This window comes from Rhinoderma darwinii, chromosome 8 (assembly GCF_050947455.1).
Source record: "Rhinoderma darwinii isolate aRhiDar2 chromosome 8, aRhiDar2.hap1, whole genome shotgun sequence".
Lineage (NCBI taxonomy): Eukaryota > Metazoa > Chordata > Amphibia > Anura > Rhinodermatidae > Rhinoderma > Rhinoderma darwinii.
Genome location: NC_134694.1, coordinates 123,761,814 through 123,784,488, shown reverse-complemented (window position 1 = coordinate 123,784,488; position 22,675 = coordinate 123,761,814). Strand labels below are relative to the sequence as shown.

General features: G+C 40.9%; 1 long non-coding RNA gene across 1 annotated transcript in view; it reads right to left on the bottom strand.

Moving 5' to 3' along the window:
* Positions 1–1,882: 1,882 nt before the first annotated feature.
* The window catches only part of LOC142658905 (uncharacterized), a 50,815-nt gene continuing 30,022 nt past the window's right edge, over positions 1,883–22,675 (bottom strand). The window contains exon 3 of the long non-coding RNA XR_012850220.1: positions 1,883–2,088. This is a non-coding gene — a long non-coding RNA (uncharacterized LOC142658905). The remainder of the gene's footprint in view (positions 2,089–22,675) is intronic.

Here is a 22,675-nt window from a genome sequence, read left to right as displayed (position 1 = left end):
CTGACATGCTCATTCTATGGATCAGGCTCAGTCGGTGAGCCCACTCCATACTCCCCCATCCTACGTGCACCGTATATATACGGCGGATGTTGGGAAGGGGTTAAGCCCTGACAGAACATAATAGGAGTACTAACATGGCAGACCTGGGGTCCTTTATTAGACCCCTGACTGCCATGACAACCCATTGGCAACCTGCAATAATATTTCAGGGGGTGATGGGGTACAGGGGGGGCCCTTCTGTCTAAAGGTCTTAAATGCTGCAGTAGCTGATGACCGCGGGGTCTAAGTGAGTAAACAGCTGGGATCGGTGTTATCTCTGATCCCGTCTATTAAAGCAATTTATTAGCTGTAATATACGTTGACACCCGCTTCGTATGGAGCCCACTTCATACTTACCCCTGCCCACTATGACGTAACAGAGGGATCCTTTAATGTTTATGAACATAGGCATCTGTGCAATTTATTAAAAACATCCCGATATGTTGACTGATATGTGGGATAATTAATACAAAACATTTCTTAGAAATATTCGAATTCTCAATAACATCTTCTGGGGAATTTTTCCCTCTGAGATTATTTTGTCAGCTCTTCCTCACTTTGCCGCGGCACTTTTTTTTTAATTCAACTTTGTTCTTTTATTTTCTACATATAAATAAAAGGCTTCACTGATTTCTGTGTGATGATCTGAGTGAAAACCACAGAAGTAAACAAACTGGGACTAAAAAGGAATGCAGATGCTCCAGCGCTGGGGAACCTTCACAATCTCAAGATGCATCTTTTATCAGCCCCCACACGCAGGTAGCCGAGGACTTGAAAGCTTTAATTCTTCCCAAGAACAAGAGAAATGTTTTACCATACAAATTAGAATTTTTTTTTAGCATCGTCGGCCCTTGAGTGAGGTCGTCATTATTCGGGACACCACAACCAGTCAGCGCAGTAATAGAACCGCCATATATTACACATCAGGAAGGTTTCCACAATGTTTCCTCCATTAATCTCTTTACATCCGGAGAATATGAAATTGAGATTTTTTTTAAGCTGAAAAAGTCAAATAACACAATTGATTCAGTTTAATTAATGGTATTTATCTATTTTCTGTTGTCACCTAATTTATCGTATAATTTCCACGATCCATAGATAAATGGAGCAATGAGGTTTGTCATTAATATAGAAAAACAGCAAATATTACAGTAAAGTAACCTCTTTCATGTGCAAAAAATATCAACTAATCCAACGTCTATGGCACCTGACAAGTGTCAGCTTATCGGATTCATCATATAGAATTAGGTTTATAGAGTGTCATAAAGTCTTCCAATACAAAGAGTCAAAAAGAAGATTAGAAGGATAAAAAAAGACCGGACGTTATAGGGAAACAAGGTTCATGTGGTCAACAGGACTTGAAATGTAATAATAATAATAATAATAATAATATGATTGAAGGGGATTTCCAGGATTTTAATTTCTGAATATTGGCTTAAAGTTGGAAAATAACAAACTGTACAATATGCTTGGAAAAGGGTATAAAAAAGAAGGAGAAATGGCGCTCCTCTGGGGTGATATTGTATTGGCTCTTGAAATCTATTTTTACGGTGAAGTTGTAATCGACTCACCTGGTTTGGTTGTGCAGGATCATCAGCACAACTTGACTTAATTGTTCGTCTGGTAAACTTTCCGGTACACTGTGCAAGCCTCGGGAGCGGACCCACGGTGGATGCCTCCAAGCCTGGAGTTTCCTCGACGTGGTCTTTATACTTGTTTTTTTGGGATATAGAGAAAAAAGCTCCTTGTATCGGGCGCTTCCGTGTAGATGGTGTAGCTGAACGAGAGTGAACGAAAAACCAGCTACACGGACGCGCCCGATACAAGGAGCTTTTTTCTCTATATCTCAAAAAAACTGTACAATATATTTACTTGACTGATTCTGCTCTGTTTGCCTGCTGCCGATCTTGAGCACCCTCTTGTTCCTCCGTGAGTGCTGACGTGCGATCTATACTGACGATAAGTCATGGGACCTTGGTAGTCCGTAGTGAAGTCACCATGTAGTCACGACGAATGACATGTCAACGCATAAAGGAACATCAGGAGCAGCTGCAGGTGAAAAAGACCAGATTTGAGACCAAATTTTGATATTTAAAAATCCTGGGAAACAATAATAATAAAAATAATAATATCATCAATTTTGTACTAATAATAACAATAATATAAATAATAACAATAATATAAATAATAATAATAAGAATAATCAAATAGAAAATAATAACAATAATAATATTAATAATAATAATAATAACAATATCATCAATTTCATACTAATAATAACAATAATAATATAAATAATAACAATAATAATAATATAAATAATAACAATAATAATATAAATAATAACAATAATAATAACAATAATAATATAAATAATAACAACAAAATATATATATTTATTTATTTTTTAAATATTTATTTTATTTTATTTTTTGCATTCAATTTATTTTAATTACATTTAAAGAGCTCCACGTCGCAAAAAATATGCTCCATACTCAAATGGTGAATAGTCAGGTAGCAGAAAGAAACGTATTTCGTTCTAAGTCCCTGGTCTCAGGCAAGTACGTGAACCGTGATATCACTGTGACGCGCATCCTATTGACCAGATCTAATCAGACCAGAGTAATCCTGCCAGGCCAATGACTACCTCGGGTATCTGGCCAGCCTCTTGGAACCTCAAATTCTCTTTCCACCACTATTGACTATCACTTTTAACACGTCATATAGAATTCCCTATTTCTTCAGAAAAACTATGAGAGAATTTCTGTATTGGGCAGGAAGCAGTTAATAACATTGACCTTACATTAAACCGACCTACCCAAAAGACCAACATTTATGGAAAAAAAAAATAAGATGTGACAAGGAAGTGTTAGCTTGGAAAATATGTCACCTTTGCCGCATAAAGGAATCTTTGTGTTGTTGAAGTCAAGTCTTTGTAGTGCTTTATAGTTTGATCAGCGTGCAGAAAGGTGCGGATTACAATTGATCAACGCTAGTTTTGCTTTTGTACGTGTTAAATATTCCGGGACTTGTCATTGTCTGAACTGTAGGTAAGAGCTAATTAAAAATGTTGATGGTTTGGAAAAATTCACAGAAAATGTCAATCTATAGTGCACTTCAGAGGTCGTAAACACGCGTGGACGGGTATATTACAGAAGGAGCTCAACCTATTAATCAACAGGAGAACATGTTACATTAGCGAGTCCTCTAGCTGTACATTCATGGAAACATTGAATCAGATTTGTTATGAATATTATATTTTTATCCAATAAAACATCTGAAGAGTGTTGGTTACAAATGGTTTCATCAAGAGTAATCCGATCAAAGAACATCAACGCTAGAACCATCTGTGTGTCCAGGTAACATGTATCGCTGATACAACTGGTACAAAGAGTTATCATGATAACATGTCCCTGCCCCGCGTACTGTATGTTCTTGTCATTGGTTCAGTAGGTGTAGATGTCTTGTTTGTTCTCGATCATCTGAGAATATATTTCTTTTTTTGCAAGGGCCACGTCAGCTGATCTTCTGACTACGACTACTCCACCTGCAATCCCATTAAATGTTATGCAGAGAAATAAATGAATGTGGTGTAAGCAATCACATGACCCTATGAATATATTTCTACCTTGTGAATCTGCCCATTTTTTATTGATGTAATCGGACAAGTGTCAGTCACCAAAACGTACAGATAATTCTAAAACAGTTGGCGACAATTGGGATGATTATTATTGGTGAAGATGAGAAATATAGTTAGAATGTAAACATTGACATTTGCTGGGTTGTGTTTGAGGATTTCTTCCAATTTTCTAGGTTGCAAGAGAAGCGCAGGAGACGAGGACTGGCTATTTCTACTATAACACTGTAGAATATACTATAAGTTTGGCACTGATCCTCGTTTTGTAATTATTTCCTTCTCTCTAGGAATACATCTCATTTTTTGCTCCATTGTTGCTGATCCCGGTCACTCTTCTGCTTATTCATTGACTTTGCTCCTCGGTGTTGTCTTGGTCCTATTTTCGTGGTTGACTGGTTCCTGATATCATGAACTACATAGTTATATAGTTACATAGTTACATAGTTATATAGTTACATAGTTACATAGTTATATAGTTACATAGTTACATATACTTACATAGTTACATATACTTACATAGTTACATATAGTTACATAGTTACATACTTACATAGTTACATACTTACATAGTTACATATACTCACATAGTTACATATAGTTACATAGTTACACAGTTAGTACGGTTGAAAAAATACATATGTCCATCAAGTACAACCAAGGGAAGGGAAAAAGGAAGGGATGAAACAAACACTCTACACATTGACATAGGATCTGATATTTTTTTGTTCTAGGAAATTATCTTTGCCTTTTTATAGCCATCTCCTGTCCCTGCTGTGACGGCTCCTGCGCTCGGCTATTCCATATATTCACAGTTCTCACAGTAAAGAAGACTTGTCACCTCTGCAGATTGCAAAAAAAATTTTTAGGAGGTTTTATATGGAACATGATTTCACCCTATTTTTTGTATGCGCCATTCATATATTTATATAAGATAATCATGTCCCCCCTTAGTCATCTCTTTTCAAGGCTAAATAGGTTTAATTATTTCAATCTTTCCTCATAACTTAGATTCTTAGTTTAGTTCAGTTTAGTTTTTCTTCTTTGTATTTTTTCATCCTTTCTATGAACTGGAGCCCAGAACTGAACTGCATATTCTAGATGAGGCCTCACTAATGCTTTGTAAAGTGGTAATATTACATCCCTGTCCCGTGAGTCCATGCCTCTTATAATACACGACAATATCCTGCTGGCCTTAGAAGCAGCTGATTGACATTGTGCTGTTATTTCGTTTATGATCTGCAAGTACACCCAGATCCTACTCAACAAGTGACTCGCCCAGTATAGCTCCCTCTAGAACATATGATGCTGCAGATTATTACTCCCAGTGTAGCGCCCCCTAGGACATATGATGCTGCAGATTAGTACTCCCAGTGTAGCTCCCCCTAGGACATATGATGCTGCAGATTATTACACCCAGTATAGCTCCCCCTAGGACATATGATGCTGCAGATTGTTGGTACACAGATGCAGAACGTTACATTTATCTGTATGAAACTTTCCAAGTGGATGCCCAAACACTCAGTGTGTCCAAATTCTGGATACTTTTGTATGCTCATTATGGGGTAGATCTCCTGGCTTGCCTGACTATGCTTCTACTGCTCATTATGGAGAAGATCTCCTGGCTTGCCTGACTATGCTTCTACCTCATCTTCTGGTGCTGCATATAACACTTGCTTGAACATGTCTTGTCTAATCTTATCTGGTAGGTTCATATCTGTTCCAAATGTACTCCTTTTTATAAAAAAATTTGGGTAGCTGTTCCCATTCTGACCTGTTTTTCTAATATTGAACGATATTTATACCAGTTATGAACTAGGAGGTAGTGGCCGAGAGGATAGCAGGGTGCACCTGTAGGCCACCGCCACCGCCTCCGGCGCCACACAACCATATCAAGCGGGAGAGTGTGCGATATGACTGCTGTCCAGTATCATGTAGAACTGGCATCACATATCACGTGGGAAATTCATGACGATCATTCCTTCCCAGAGGATTAAACTCAACACATAAAAAGTTTATAAATCTAAATAAGTCAATGCTCCCCACAGGGCAGTTACGATTATTTTTGCACCTGTTCACTACCAAGTGGAATTTGAAAAAGTATGAGAAATGAAATCCACAGTAAGAGGAGAGTCCGTGGGGGTCTGTGAATATCTGACAAAATTATATTAAGGACACAACATATTTTCTTGTCACCGAGGAGTATAATAGAGAACATTATCACAAAATAAATTGTTTTAGATTGACCTCCGTATGGTGTCTAAATAGAAATGATGGCGGCGGACGACATCCAGGCAGGATTTTAAATGAGCTCTGCCAATACTGTCACTTCATGAATTCAAAGTCAAAGAGAGAGATGATCACATCTATGGCGTTTGCTATTCACCATACACTGACGCCATGTTTGGCCAAAAAATATCGCAAATGTTTGGATGCAGCATCGGGAAAAACTTCATATACTGTTTTAGTTTGATGACCTCATCCCAGAAGAACAACGATAATCAGATTTTAAAAAAAATCTGTAATCTGCTTAGTGCATTTCCTAAGGTGGAATTAAAAAAACACGCAAAAAATAATCACTGTTGTCAGCGGTGAACAAAGAGAACGGCAGACCCACAACAGAAATAAAAATCAGACCCTTTGCAGGGGCTGCTTGACACCACAACACCCCTTACTACCAGTGACAGGGGGTCCCTGTGCCACAATCCTGTTTTACACTTCCTTTGCTAAGATTGCAGCATCTTTGGAGACCACATCACTGTGCAGGTTCTCACCACCCATTCAGATAAGGAGAAGACCAACCTAGAATTCACCAGAGCACGTTCTGTACAGACCAGGGGCGGACATACCGCATGTGCAGCCGGTGCAGCTGCACAAGGGCCCCGCGTGGGAAGGGGGCCCGTTCCTCTGCTGGCCGACTCAGTTCTCAGCTGCGCGATGCTGAGGACTGAGACAGAGGCCCGTGGACAGTAGCTGCGAGCCCATCAGCGGGCCCCCCGTGGACAGTAGCTGGGCAAAGAAAATGTGGGCAAAGAAAATAAAAAAACTATACTCACCTCCTCCCTCGCCTCCGTTCACCCGCCGCAGCCCCCATCCTCCTGTCTCGGTCTGTGTTACAAGTGTACAAGGCTGCACTGGTGACGCGCTGCCGATGGCACGTGACCGCTGCTGCCAATAACTCCTCATTGGTGTGCTGCTGAGGACAGTAGTTCCACAGCAAATCGCTGTTGAGGGCATTGATTGGCTGCAGCGGTCATGTGCCATCGACCGCGCGTCACCACAGCAGCTTTGTAAACACAGAAAGGGATAGGGGCTGCGGAGGGGGAACGGAGGCGCCGGAGGAGGTGAGTATAGGTTTTTCATTTTCTTTGCCCACATTTAGGGACTTAGTTTAGATAAGAATTTAACCCGGAAAAAAATGTGTTACTTGTGTTCTAAACTGGTAATAAAATGTACAATATAAATCTTCCTTCATAATTTTTATTAGTAAGGTTTATTTTTATATGCATATATATGTTTAGGTAACTTTGTCGGTATTGGGGGGGGGGGGCGGGGGGGCCCTGGCACATTATCTGCACAGGGGCCTTTTGCAGTCTGTGTCCGCCACTGGTACAGACCCTGAGCACGCAAAGAATGATGAGAGATTTCATCTCTGAAACCAACAGAATTGTGAATGTAGGTCAGTAATTCAGCCAGTAACTCAAAATCAGTACAGAATAAATAATGTAATGCCTGCACACAGTGACTCCACCAGCAGAATAGTGAGTGCAGCTCTGGAGTATAATACAGGATGTAACTCAGGATCAGTGCAGGATAAGTAATGTAATGTATGTACACAGTGACTCCACCAGCAGAATAGTGAGTGCAGCTCTGGAGTATAATACAGGATGTAACTCAGGATCAGTACAGGATAAGTAATGTAATGTATGTACACAGTGACTCCACCAGCAGAATAGTGAATGCAGCTCTGGAGTATAATACAGAATGTAACTCAGGATCAGTACAGGATAAGTAATGTAATGTATGTACACAGTGACTCCACCAGCAGAATAGTGAGTGCAGCTCTGGGGTATAATACAGCATGTTACTCAGGATCAGTAAAGGATTGGTAATGTATGTGCACAGTGACTCCACCAGCAGAATAGTGAGTGCAGCTCTGGAGTATAATACAGGATGTAACTCAGGATCAGTACAGGATAAGTAATGTAATGTTTGTACACAGTGACTCCACCAGAAGAATAGTGAGTGCAGCTCTGGAGTATAATACAGGATGTAACTCAGGATCAGTACAGGATAAGTAATGTAATGTATGTACACAGTGACTCCACCAGCCCAATAGTGAGTGCAGTTCTGGAGTATAATACAGGATGTAACTCAGGATCAGTACAGGATAAGTAATGTAATGTATATACACAGTGACTCCCCCAGCAGAATAGTGAGTGCAGCTCTGGAGTATAATACAGGATGTAACTCAGGATCAGTACATGATAAGTAATGTAATGTATGTACACAGTGACTCCACCAGCAGAATAGTGAGTGCAGCTCTGGAGTATAATACAGGATGTAACTCAGGATCAGTACAGGATAAGTAATGTAATGTTTGTACACAGTGACTCCACCAGAAGAATAGTGAGTGCAGCTCTGGAGTATAATACAGGATGTAACTCAGGATCAGTACAGGATAAGTAATGTATGTACACAGTGACTCCACCAGCCCAATAGTGAGTGCAGTTCTGGAGTATAATACAGGATGTAACTCAGGATCAGTACAGGATAAGTAATGTAATGTTTGTACACAGTGACTCCACCAGAAGAATAGTGAGTGCAGCTCTGGAGTATAATACAGGATGTAACTCAGGATCAGTACAGGATAAGTAATGTAATGTATGTACACAGTGACTCCACCAGCCCAATAGTGAGTGCAGTTCTGGAGTATAATACAGGATGTAACTCAGGATCAGTACAGGATAAGTAATGTAATGTATATACACAGTGACTCCCCCAGCAGAATAGTGAGTGCAGCTCTGGAGTATAATACAGGATGTAACTCAGGATCAGTACAGGATAAGTAATGTAATGTATGTACACAGTGACTCCACCAGCAGAATAGTGAGTGCAGCTCTGGAGTATAATACAGGATGTAACTCAGGATCAGTACAGGATAAGTAATGTAATGTTTGTACACAGTGACTCCACCAGAAGAATAGTGAGTGCAGCTCTGGAGTATAATACAGGATGTAACTCAGGATCAGTACAGGATAAGTAATGTAATGTATGTACACAGTGACTCCACCAGCCCAATAGTGAGTGCAGCTCTGGAGTATAATACAGGATGTAACTCAGGATCAGTACAGGATAAGTAATGTAATGTTTGTACACAGTGACTCCACCAGAAGAATAGTGAGTGCAGTTCTGGAGTATAATACAGGATGTAACTCAGGATCAGTACAGGATAAGTAATGTAATGTATGTACACAGTGACTCCACCAGCAGAATAGTGAGTGCAGCTCTGGAGTATAATACAGGATGTAACTCAGGATCAGTACAGGATAAGTTATGTAATGTATATACACAGTGACTCCCCCAGCAGAATAGTGAGTGCAGCTCTGGAGTATAATACAGGATGTAACTCAGGATCAGTACAGGATAAGTAATGTAATGTATGTACACAGTGACTCCACCAGCAGAATAGTGAGTGCAGCTCTGGAGTATAATACAGGATGTAACTCAGGATCAGTACAGGATAAGTAATGTAATGTATGTACACAGTGACTCCACCAGCAGAATAGTGAGTTCCGCTCTGGGGTATAATACAGGATGTAACTCAGGATCAGTACAGGATAAATTATGTCATGTATCTATGTTGCTGTAGCTGTTTATGTAGAATGATTTTATGTGTGACCTGTAACATGTTGCTTTTACTGTAGGTAAATATAGTTTATTCCAGTAGTGATGTAAATACGTGCAGAACATTAGCAGTGATATATGGATAATATTTATAGCGTTGCAGTTACAGAACCTTTTTCCTCATATTGTAAAGTTACGTAGTTCAGCTAAATGTCCACTAAACTTCATCAATAATTCCTGACAGACTCCCGGGAGCAGGGACAGATCTTGGCTCATTTCACTGAACATAATCATTCCTTAATTATAGTAGAGGTGGAATCATCTGCGGTAATTACAGAAAAGATGTCACAGCTCACATAGTGGAGGGAAGCACTTATAGCAAGGAGAGAAGCCAATAAATAAAAAAAAGTTAAATACAGTAGAATGAGGTTGGTATTGTATGTACTGGAGAGAACGTGAGTCCTGGGAACCACTTATGCCAATATTTAGGACAGGGGAACTCATGGGACTGCAACATCGAAATCTCAGAGACTGCAAACCTTGAAAACTTCTGGGATAATTACAAGCTGCATGTGATTTGTTTTATGATTTATTTATTTTTTTAAAGTAAAAGTATATACAAAGATAGTCAATGTTTTATGCAGAAAAGCAGATTTTTTTTTTATGTAAAGAAGTTGTCCAGGATTAGTATAAAGGGTATTTTTTTTTCTGCAGAAACAGCTCCACTCCTGTCTATGGTTATGTCTGGTATTGCAACTGAGTTCAAGTGAATGTCAGACACGGACCATGGACAAGAGTGTTGCTATTTTTGGAAAGTGCATTAAAAATTGTATTGGCTGATTTAAAGGGGTTGTCCAGAATTATAAAAACATTGCTTCTATCTTCCAACAATAGTTTTCCCACTTGTCCACAGGTTGTGTGTAATATTACAGTTCAGCATGAATGGAGCTGAACTGCAATACCAGGACCAGCCTGTGGACAGGTATGGCACTGTTTCTGAAAGAAAGCGGCTATGTTTTTGTAATCCTGTTTAAGACTTTTTTATTTTTAACCTTTTTTGTTTCTAAATTGGTAGTAGGAGGATTGCACTTGACTTAGATGACTGAGATGATCATAATAACCATATAAAGAAACTGAGAGGGTAAGTGCATATTGGAGAGGTTATTTGAAGCTTTTATTAAAGCGAGAGGTCAGATTCTTCTGAGACTTGTCCTCCGGTGGGATATAAAGAATGTTCTGCTGATAGATAATATATCTTTAAAGCCGTTGTTGGGGATTCATGACTGACATGACAGCAGACAAAACCTCTAGTCGAGTCCGTCCTCAGCTCCTTCGGGCAGCTCCTAAGTGAAGTTATGAAGAACCTTTCTAAGGAGACGTCCACCCAAAACATAAAGTGATCCATATATCGGTAAACTGAGGGAGGCCGCTTTTATACGGCTGTAACGTTTTATCTTCAGAATTCTGGCCGCAACGCCAGGACCTCATTTTAGGACTTTTAAGTTGAACCCTGGGAGATCTGGACTGACTCTAAGTAGCAGCGGTATTACCGCCATGTCAATGTGGCCATATTGTTGTTTTTGGTTTTCTTGATGTAACTATTTTACGAAAGTAAAATGATCAATTTCTGGGAAGTTAATGAGACTGTCCAAGATTAGAAAACTATGGCAGCTTTTATCCAAAAACGACCAAAACCGTCAGAATTGTCCGGAAGTGCTAACTGTTAGGGTCTGTTCACACGTTGCTTATATACTGCAGTTTTTCCACAATTGATTTTGTTGCGGAAAATCCACAGCAAATACAGTAACAGCAAAGTGGATGAGATAAAATAAATCTCCTCCACACGCTGCGTAAATATTGAGCGGAAAAAACTCAGAAATTGACCTGCGGTGGCGGATTTTATTTCGCAGCGTGTCAATTGTATTTGCGTAATCGCTGCTTATTTGTTGCGGGTTTTCCCCATTAAATTCAATGGGGAGGTAAATCCTGCAACAAATAGCAGTTGTTGCATTTTTTGCGGTTGGTTCGCAGTGGCTCCGCCACAAAAAAACGCTACTCAGAAAAAAGCAACCTTATACTTACCCAGGAGTCTGTGTTTCTTCTTTGTTCGTCTAGGCTGGCCTCCTGGGATGGCGTTTTATCCCATGTGGCTGCTGCAGCCAATCACACGGATGCAATGTCATCCCAAGAGGCCGGCCTGGATGACGTCAGAGGGCTGGCCTCCTGGGATGACGCTTTTCCGCAGCTGACATTCTGGGCGAAAAACTGCACCACAGTTTAGTGCTGTTTTTCACCCGGAATTCCCTGCAGCGCACAGGGAGGATATGCTGCGTGCTTTACACAGCTTGTCCGCCCCGTTTGAACTCAGCCCAATGGCCACTAAATCTAGAAATGAGGACAGAACAAAAGAGAGAACATTTTTAAAACATTCTGTAAACTCCCGGAACATTTAGTCTTGTAGAAGTTTTGTCAGAGAAAACTTGAGTCTTTCACCTCCTGGTTCTGTTTATTCTCAAACAAAGATGCCTCAAGAAACTAAAATAAAAATAAAATAAAAAATGATTCAAAAATGATTTGTTTTGTGCACACAGCTTCTATGCAGACCTATGTGTCTCCTTAGTTACAGACCACATATGAAACGTGTGTGTAGTCTGGTGTTACTGCCGTGTGTTACTCACTTCCGTCTTCCCTGCAACCATAAATATACATAGGTCTGCATATGAGCTGTATACACAAATTGGTAGGGGATTTTTAATCAAGACTATTTGCAAAGTTGCTTTATTTTTTTTATTTTAGGTGCAATAGGAGCACTGAGGGGGGAAGACCAATAGCAAAATCGAAAGGTCATGGGTCCCTTTGGCTCCCAGTAACACAATCCCCCCAATCCCAATTGCACCCAACCCCACAGGACTACAAATCTATGGTTAAATGGACGAGGAGAATGTCCCCTATTCTCTATGGGGGTCGACCACTTCTGTAAGGGATAAATCACACTGTAATATGTGTGCACGGACCCTGTACCATGACACACAGATTGGCTACAGTCCATATAAATGACCCTCAGCACTCGGTGTGCCGCCATATGGTGCCTTCATGGGATATAAATTTCTGCATGAGAAAAAAATCTCTAAAAAATCCAATAAAATCACATGGAGGGATGGGGTATAGAATTCTATCTGCACCATATTATGGATCTGTACCCACCCAGATCTATAATATATATTGAGGTCTCCATCAGCTTTGACGTGAAGAATAGTTCTGCGTGCGGACGCCATGATTGAACCCAACGGACCCCGATAAGTCAATGGGGTCCATCCGGCGCCAGTTATATCAAATGTGCATCAGATCCGGCACTGCGTTGTTGAAGGATTCTATGAAGCAAACATAAGTCATTGGTTATTTTAGGTTTGCGGTCCTTTAAATAACCGGCAGCATTCCGGACCGTTCACTAGGAGGTGTTTTTTGATGTGACAACATTATAGGGAACGCTCTGTGTTACCTCTTATACATTTAATCACAGTATTCCATCAATGTCACAACCATACACCTGGAATTCAAGTAGCTATACAAGGTGAAATATGTCAGCAAAATATCTGGCAAGCAACTAATTAAAACATTTGCAAAGCTCTACAAACGGAGAATCATTGCTGCAGAAATAAGCATTACCATATTGCTGAACACTAAAAATATTCAGCCGCTAACAAAGGAACCAAACAGAATAGACATTGAAAGGTCTCCTCAGTTTACGACGGCGAGGAGCTTAAAATGCCAAGTCTATGGAATCTATCAGCACTTTATGGGGAACGATAGAACAGCTTATAATATTGCCGCTTATCTCAGGTCACCTAAAGTCACACAAGTAAATTAGATTCTTGCCCATCGATCTTACTGCCTTCAATTACATCTGTAGACAATCTAATTCTAGACACTTTGGGCCCTCGCTCTCAGGAAAGTAAAAAATTGTTCTGCTTAATTTTTATGTCTCCATAAATGGCTGCTTGGTAGAGTCAACTCCAGGGGTATGCGGGCCCTTAGATGGGTAACAATGGGCCCCTGTCTACTCAACCCTCAGATTCACAAGCACAGAAAAAATCCATGTTACCATAAGCCCCCAAGTTCAATGGGCCCTGTCATATGCACAGGTTTGCTGGTCTGTCTGAGCAAATGGATGTAAATAATTTTTACGAAATGGCCCTATAAACTCCTCATTATGTACCATAACAAAGAACATGATTTATATAATGCAACTTACTCTCTCTAGCTGATTGGCTGAAAAAGACCACCTCACAGACCCAATGCTGATATGAAGTTGGGGAAGTGGGGCGTGCTAGTGAGTGTAGAACAAATAATAAATTCCCTCCACGGTGTACATACATGACATTACTTATCCTGTACTGATCCTGAGTTTCATCCTGTATTATACTCCAGAGCTGCACTCACTATTCTGCTGGTGCAGTCACTGTGTATATACTGAGTAACACCTGTATATACTCCAGAGCTGCGCTCACTATTCTGCTGGTGGAGTCACTGTGTACATACATTACATTACTTATTCTGTACTGATCCTGAGTTACATCCTGTATTATACTCCAGAGCTGCACTCACTATTCTGCTGGTGGAGTCACTGTGTACATACATTACATTACTTATCCTGTACTGATCCTGAGTTACATCCTGTATTATACTCCAGAGCTGCACTCACTATTCTGCTTGTGGAGTCACTCTGTACATACATTACATTACTTATTCTGTACTGATCCTGAGTTACATCCTGTATTATACTCCAGAGCTGCACTCACTATTCTGCTGGTGGAGTCACTGTGTACATACATGACATTACTTATCCTGTACTGATCCTGAGTTACATCCTGTATTATACTCCAGAGCTGCACTCACTATTCTGCTGGTGGAGTCACAGTGTACATACATGACATTACTTATCCTGTACTGATCCTGAGTTATATCCTGTATTATACTCCAGAGCTGCACTCACTATTCTGCTGGTGGAGTCACTGTGTACATACATTACATTACTTATCCTGTACTGATCCTGAGTTACATCCTGTATTAGGGCATGACCACACGTGGCGGATTTCCTCCGCAACTGTCCGCATCAATGCCGCACAGAATCTGCGTTGCAGATTCTGCTGCGGATCTGCACAAAATGTGCAGAAAATTGATGCGGACTAGCTGCTGCGGACTGCGGGAAAAGTGCTTCCCTTCTCCCTATCAGTGCAGGATAGAGAGAAGGGACAGCACTTTCCCTAGTGAAAGTAAACGAATTTCATACTTACCGGCCGTTGTCTTGGTGACGCGTCCCTCTTTCGGCATCCAGCCCGACCTCCCTGGATGACGCGCCAGTCCATGTGACCGCTGCAGCCTGTGCTTGGCCTGTGATTGGCTGCAGCCGTCACTTAGACTGAAACGTCATCCTGGGAGGCCGGACTGGAGACAGAAGCAGGGAGTTCTCGGTAAGTATGAACTTCTATTTTTTTGACAGGTTGCTCTATATTGTGATCGGTAGTCACTGTCCCTGGTGCAGAAACAGTTACTGCCGATCGCTTAACTCTTTCAGCACCCTGGACAGTGACTATTTACAGACGTCTCCTAGCAACGCTCCCGTCATTACGGGAGCCCCATTGACTTCCTCAGTCTGGCTGTAGACCTAGAAATACTTAGGTCCAGCCAGAATGAAGGAATGTCAAGTTAAAAAAGCAAGACGCATCCGCAGCACACATAACATGTGCATGACAGCTGCGGACTTCATTGCGGAAATTAGAATCTCCATTGAAGTCAATGGAGAAACTCCGCCATGAGTCCGCCACTGCTCCGCAACAGACAGAGCATGCTGCGGACACCAAATTCCGCTCCGCAGCCTATGCTCCGCAGCGGAATTTTACTCATCGTCTAAACGAACACTGCTAAATTAAAGTGAAAGTCAATGGAGAAACGGCTCCGCTGCGGATTAACGCTGCGGAGTGTCCGCAGCGGAATTTAAGTGAAATTCCGCCACGTGTGAACCCAGCCTTATACTCCAGAGCTGCACTCACTATTCTGCTGGTGGAGTCACAGTGTACATACATGACATTACTTATCCTGTACTGATCCTGAGTTACATCCTGTATTATACTCCAGAGCTGCACTCACTATTCTGCTGGTGGAGTCACTATGTACATACATGACATTACTTATCCTGTACTGATCCTGAGTTATATCCTGTATTATACTCCAGAGCTGCACTCACTATTCTGCTGGTGGAGTCACTGTGTACATACATTACATTACTTATCCTGTACTGATCCTGTGTTACATCCTGTATTTTACTTCAGAGCTGCACTCACTATTCTGCTGGTGGAGTCACTGTGTACATACATTACATTACTTATCCTGTACTGATCCTGAGTTACATCCTGTATTTTACTTCAGAGCTGCACTCACTATTCTGCTGGTGGAGTCACTGTGTACATACATGACATTACTTATCCTGTACTGATCCTGAGTTGCATCCTGTATTATACTCCAGAGCTGCACTCACTATTCTGCTGGTGGAGTTACTGTGTACATACATTACATGACTTATCCTGTACTGATCCGGAGTTATATCCTGTGTTATACTCCAGAGCTGCACTCACTATTCTGCTGCTGGAGTCACTGTGCACATACATTACTTATCCTGTACTGATCCTGAGTTACATCCTGTATTATATACCAGAGCTGCACTCACTATTCTGCTGGTGGAGTCCCTGTGTACATACATTACATTATTTATCCTGTACTGATCCTGAGTTACATTCTGTATTATACTCCAGAGCTGCACTCACTATTCTGCTGGTGGAGTCACTATGTACATACATGACATTACTTATCCTGTACTGATCCTGAGTTATATCCTGTATTATACTCCAGAGCTGCACTCACTATTCTGCTGGTGGAGTCACTGTACATACATTAAATTACTTATCCTGTACTGATCCTGAGTTATATCCTGTATTATACTCCAGTGCTGCACTCACTATTCTGCTGGTGGAGTCACTGTGTACATACATTACATTACTTATCCTGTACTGATCCTGAGTTGCATCCTGTATAATACTCAAGAGCTGCACTCACTATTCTGCTGGTGGAGTTACTGTGTACATAAATTACATGACTTATCCTGTACTGATCAGGAGTTATATCCTGTGTTATACTCCAGAGCTGCACTCACTATTCTGCTGCTGGAGTCGCTGTGCACATACATTACTTATCCTGTACTGATTCTGAGTTACATCCTGTATTATATACCAGAGCTGCACTCACTATTCTTCTGGTGGAGTCCCTGTGTACATACATTACATTATTTATCCTGTACTGATCCTGAGTTACATTCTGTATTTTACTTCAGAGCTGCACTCACTATCCTGCTGGTGGAGTCACTGTGTACATACATTACATTACTTATCCTGTACTGATCCTGAGTTGCATCCTGTATAATACTCAAGAGCTGCACTCACTATTCTGCTGGTGGAGTTACTGTGTACATAAATTACATGACTTATCCTGTACTGATCCGGAGTTATATCCTGTGTTATACTCCAGAGCTGCACTCACTATTCTGCTGCTGGAGTCGCTGTGCACATACATTACTTATCCTGTACTGATTCTGAGTTACATCCTGTATTATATACCAGAGCTGCACTCACTATTCTGCTGGTGGAGTCCCTGTGTACATACATTACATTATTTATCCTGTACTGATCCTGAGTTACATTCTGTATTATACTCCAGAGCTGCACTCACTATTCTGCTGGTGGAGTCACTGTGTACATACATTACATGACTTATCCTGTACTGATCCTGAGTTATATCCTGTGTTATACTCCAGAGCTGCACTCACTATTCTGCTGCTGGAGTCGCTGTGCACATACATTACTTATCCTGTACTGATCCTGAGTTACATCCTGTATTATATACCAGAGCTGCACTCACTATTCTGCTGGTGGAGTCCCTGTGTACATACATTACATTACTTATCCTGTACTGATCCTGAGTTACATCATGTATTATACTCCAGAGCTGCACTCACTATTCTGCTGGTGGAGTCACTGTGTACATACATTACATTACTTATCCTGTACTGATCCTGAGTTATATCCTGTATTATACTCCAGAGCTGCACTCACTATTCTGCTGGTGGAGTCACTGTGTACATACATTACATTATATACCCTGTACTGATCCTGAGTTACATCCTGTATTATACTCCAGAACTGCACTCACTATTCTGCTGGTGGAGTCACTGTGTACATACATTACATTACTTATCCTGTACTGATCCTGAGTTATATCCTGTATTATTCTCCAGAGCTGCACTCACTATTCTGCTGGTGGAGTCACTGTGTACATACATTACATTACTTAGCCTGTACTGATCCTGAGTTATATCCTGTATTATTCTCCAGAGCTGCACTCACTATTCTGCTGGTGGTCACTGTGTATATACATTACATTACTTATCCTGTACTGATCCTGAGTTACATCCTGTATTATACTCCAGAGCTGCACTCACTATTCTGCTGGTGGAGTCACTGTGTACATATATTACATAACTTATCCTGTACTGATCCTGAGTTATATCCTATATTATACTCCAGAGCTGCACTCACTATTCTACTGGTGGAGTAACTGTGTACATACATTATATTACTATAATACAACAGCACAACACTGTACATTTTCTAGCGGTTGTAGTGCCTGTTTTATCACCTCAGTTTGAATAAACTTAATTGATGTCCAATTGAAACGTGGTTCAAACTCCATATAAATATGATAAACTGTTAATCGACAAAATTGGAGTCATGTAGACCAAAATACACAAAGAATCAATATAAAAAATACCTTTTATTAAATATATATTAAAATACGCAATGGTAATGATATATAAAGATATGGAACAACTTAGGCCCCATGACACACGAACGTGTTTTTGCGTCCGCAGTTCCCCCGCAAATCCACGGGAGAATTGCGGACCCATTCATTTCTATGGGCCCATACACACTATCCGTGTTTTCACGGGTCTCCGCATGTCCGCAAATCCGTGCCGCAGAAACTCAGGACATGTCTTATTACGGCCCGCAAATTCGATGCGGACATGCCCAATGTTTTACCTAGGCTTTTTTTTTTTATCCGCATTTTGCGGATTACATACGGATGAACTGCGGAGGACACGGAACACGGTCCTGGAATTTGCGGACCAGAAAATCACTACAGTCGTGTGCATGAGGCCTAAATGTGGAATTAGACACTTAACATAATACAATTTATATGTCAGAATCTACAATAAAATGACTGGCTAGCTGAAGAACATAAGTTATGTATCGCTTGATAATATCTACAGAAAGAGTCAATTAAAGAATAAGGTAGCTCACCTAGATATAAATCTCGTTTTACGTATATTGATACTTTGTGTATTTTGGTCGTCATGACTCCAATTTGGTTGTTTATCACCTCCGTGTCTGGTATTTTAGCTTAGTGAGCTGTAGTACCAAACATTATTATAGTCTTTGAAAACCCCTTCAAGAAATAGTTGAATAGAAATTTTGGCAAATTGACAGAAGAGACGACTCTGGTGGTCTTTGTAACAGCAAATTCTAAGCTTAGGTTTTCTTGATATCTTATCATTTGTTAATGCTGCCGTTTATTTTTTCCTCACTTTATTTGTGCTTTTGAGAATATTAGCCGGGTATTATGTGGTGACATTGACACTCAAACCTCCTTTGCTTATCTTTTTTTCTCCTGAGATAATCTTTCCCAGAGTTTAGGAAAGAGTCGAGCTCCACAGGCTGACAGCAAAGGAAATCCTATAATTGCGGTACTTAGTTACATTTTTTTAGAATGGAAAGAAAGTTAAAAAAGAATGAAACAAAATTCAGTTCATATAATGTATAGCTCATCAAACGCGAGACAATTGTAGGCAAACAAGCAAACAAACAAAAAAAAAACAACAACGGTGGGCCCCTATGATAGAGGGGCCACAAGAATGAAACTGATCTTGATGAGGTCACAATAGATAAGTCTATCAGGATTTGCCTCAGTGCTCTGTACTTTCTCAAACATAAACTGTCTTTCGATATGGAACAGCCAAATGATAAGATATTCCAGGCATCAGAGTAGTCGCCAGATTGGGAAATGAGGTCTTACACAGAGCAAACCCAGAAAGTCCACAATACAGAGGAGAAGTCTTCCCATTCTTCTATTTTTTTCTTAAAAAGGTTAATCTCATCTTGCACATGCCATAAATCTTGGCTAGACTCCGGTCTCAGCACTGGGATCCATACCTATGTCGAGAGCGGGGCCCCCTGACGGCCATTGGCTGCCATATGCAGAATACATTTACAGGTGGCTGTGGATGTGCTCGACTCTCTCCATTCACTTCTATGGGAGTCACGGAAACAGCAGAACACGCTTGCTTGGCTATTTCGGTAACTCCCATTGAACAGAATGCAGAAGGTTACGCATGGGTATTCAACATTTTGACTAATGTAAAAAAAATAAAAAAATCCACCGTGACTCTTTACATTATCTAAGTCAGATTTTTCCTTCCAGAAGTTCAGACAAGAATAGATAACACCCCCTATAGGAAGTGTAATGTCTGTTATTTCTTGTTTGGAAAACTTTGAGAAGAAACAAATATACTGACTAAGAAACGACTAAAGACAATTTTTTAAAAACTTGAGGGAACAGACTAAACTAATGGGTCCCTCTTAGGAGTCTGCATTTTTATGCAGCCTAACCTCCGTTTGCGGGTGATCACATTTCAGTTCAGTTTATACACTAGAGTTTCTATCTGCTCTACCAGGGACTGCTTCCACAGACTTCTTTCAGCACTCCACTCAGGCAACAGGAAACAGGCTCAGCTTTTAAAGGGGTTTTTCAGGCTTTTTTTTTGTTTCATGAGGAAAAAGTGGGAATTCCAAATACATCTTTTAAAAAAATGCATTCTTCCTTTCCTATGGCACCCACTGAACTGAGCTCAGGTCATTATGTGCGTCCCATCTCTTACTCTCTTTGCAATGTACGGGCCACCCATACATTGCACAGAAAGAATGTCCACGCTACGGCCGTGTAACATACTGAAATTTTGAGGCACGGCCACAGCAGAGACACACTCTCTGTGCAATGTGCGGGTGTCCTGTACATTGCTTAGACAATAAGAGAGGAGGGGGCATGAATGGACAATGGCAACGGCATGCAATGGCTACATGCAGCACATACTCAAGCCAATGGATACCATAGGGAGGGAGGGAATTAGAACACACATTTTAAAGCATGTAATTGGAAATTTCTTCTTATTCTTCATGGGCTAGATAACAATAAAGACCAGAAATTTTCTTTAAAGAGGATCTGTCACTAGTTTAGTAATCCCCTATCTCCTAGCTAACCTAATAGGTGCTGTCACACTGATAATAACAGTGAAAATTGTGACACAAAAAGTTTATTATTTTAGAAGTTATGAGCTTTTTTCTAAGTAGGAAAATTAGTCTATTCTAGACAAGTGGGAGGTAACAGCAGCGAATCTCCTGAGGAGGAGCTCCTCCCAGCCTCTGACGCTGTCCAATAAGCATGAAGCTGCTTCACACAGTGTGAGAGACTGAGGCTGGAGGGAAGGGGATCACTTCAAATAGCCATATCTCCAGCTGTGGGCCACCTAGAACAGTGGTTCTGGTGTCATATGAAAGATGAGATTCCAATCATTCATATGGCTCCAGGATCTAACTGTGAAACAATCAGATGTATCACCAGTTGAAAACACAGTCGGGAATGGAAGCTGTATACTCTATGATCACCCTGTGTTGCTTGGCTGGGAAGAGGAGAACTGTATGACACTGATTGGACAGCATCATACAGAAAACCTTACACCACCCAGAGTGAAAAGAACAAGTAACCTCCCATTTGGCAAGTATGGCCAAATTAGCATATTTAGAAAAATGTTCATAACTTTGAAAATAATAAACTTTTTTGAAAAACAATTAAACTGTACTTATCAGCATCATAGCGCCTATTAGATTAGTCAGGAGATAGGGAATCAAAAACTAGTGACAGATCCTCTTTAGAGGGAAATTCCAAGCAGACTTAAATTTTTTTATAAAAACAGACCCCCCTTGTGTCAATAAGCAAATTGTTGTTCTTCTTTGTTAATTTAGCGCCAAAACGCTGTAGGAATCAGCTGAATAAGAGCAGAAAGATCTCCAATGATAAGAAATAAAGGCAGGTGTGAGAAGGGGGCAGGCAGCAATTATGTAGTAGTCTGTAACCACAGCCAATAGCTGCACAGCACTGACTAAGGGGGTGTGGTTTAGACAACTCTTACCGCCACGTCTGATTGGTGCAGCAGTTGTTTTTTTTTATGTAGCCGTGGAGTATAATGACAGAATTATTTGGGGAAGAAGTCATAATAAGGGACAATCAAGCTAAAGTCATTAACCCAAGTGGATCCATTTGACCAAAATAAGAATTGCTGCCTGAAATTTCATTTAAATTAATATACAAGGCAAGAGAGAGCAGAGCAAGAATAAGAACGATTGTATGTTATGTGCCGTCTGTGCCGGGGGAACATTGGTGTATTATGGCTTTACCACCCATCTCCCAGAAACTCCCAGAAGAAATGTGAACATTTAATCAAGTCTAACGCTAAGGGCGGGTTCACACATGGCGGAATTTCACTTAAATTCCGCTGCGGACACTCCGCAGCGTTAATCCGCAGCGGAGCCGTTTCTCCATTGACTTTCACTTTAATTTAGCAGTGTTCGTTTACACGATGCGTACAATTCCGCTGCGGAGCATAGGCTGCGGAGCGGAATTTGGTGTCCGCAGCATGCTCTGTCTGTTGCGGAGCAGTGGCGGACTGGTTGCGGACTCATGGCGGAATTTCTCCATTGACTTCAATGGAGAGTCAAAATTCCGCAATGAAGTCCGCAGATCTTATGTGTGCTGCGGAGCGTATTGTTTTTACTACCATGACATTTCTTCATTCTGGCTGGACCTATGTATTTCTAGGTCTACAGCCAGACTGAGGAAGTCAATGGGGCTCCCGTAATGACGGGAGCGTTGCTAGGAGACGTCAGTAAATAGTCACTGTCCAGGGTGCTGAAAGAGTTACGCGATCGGCAGTAACTG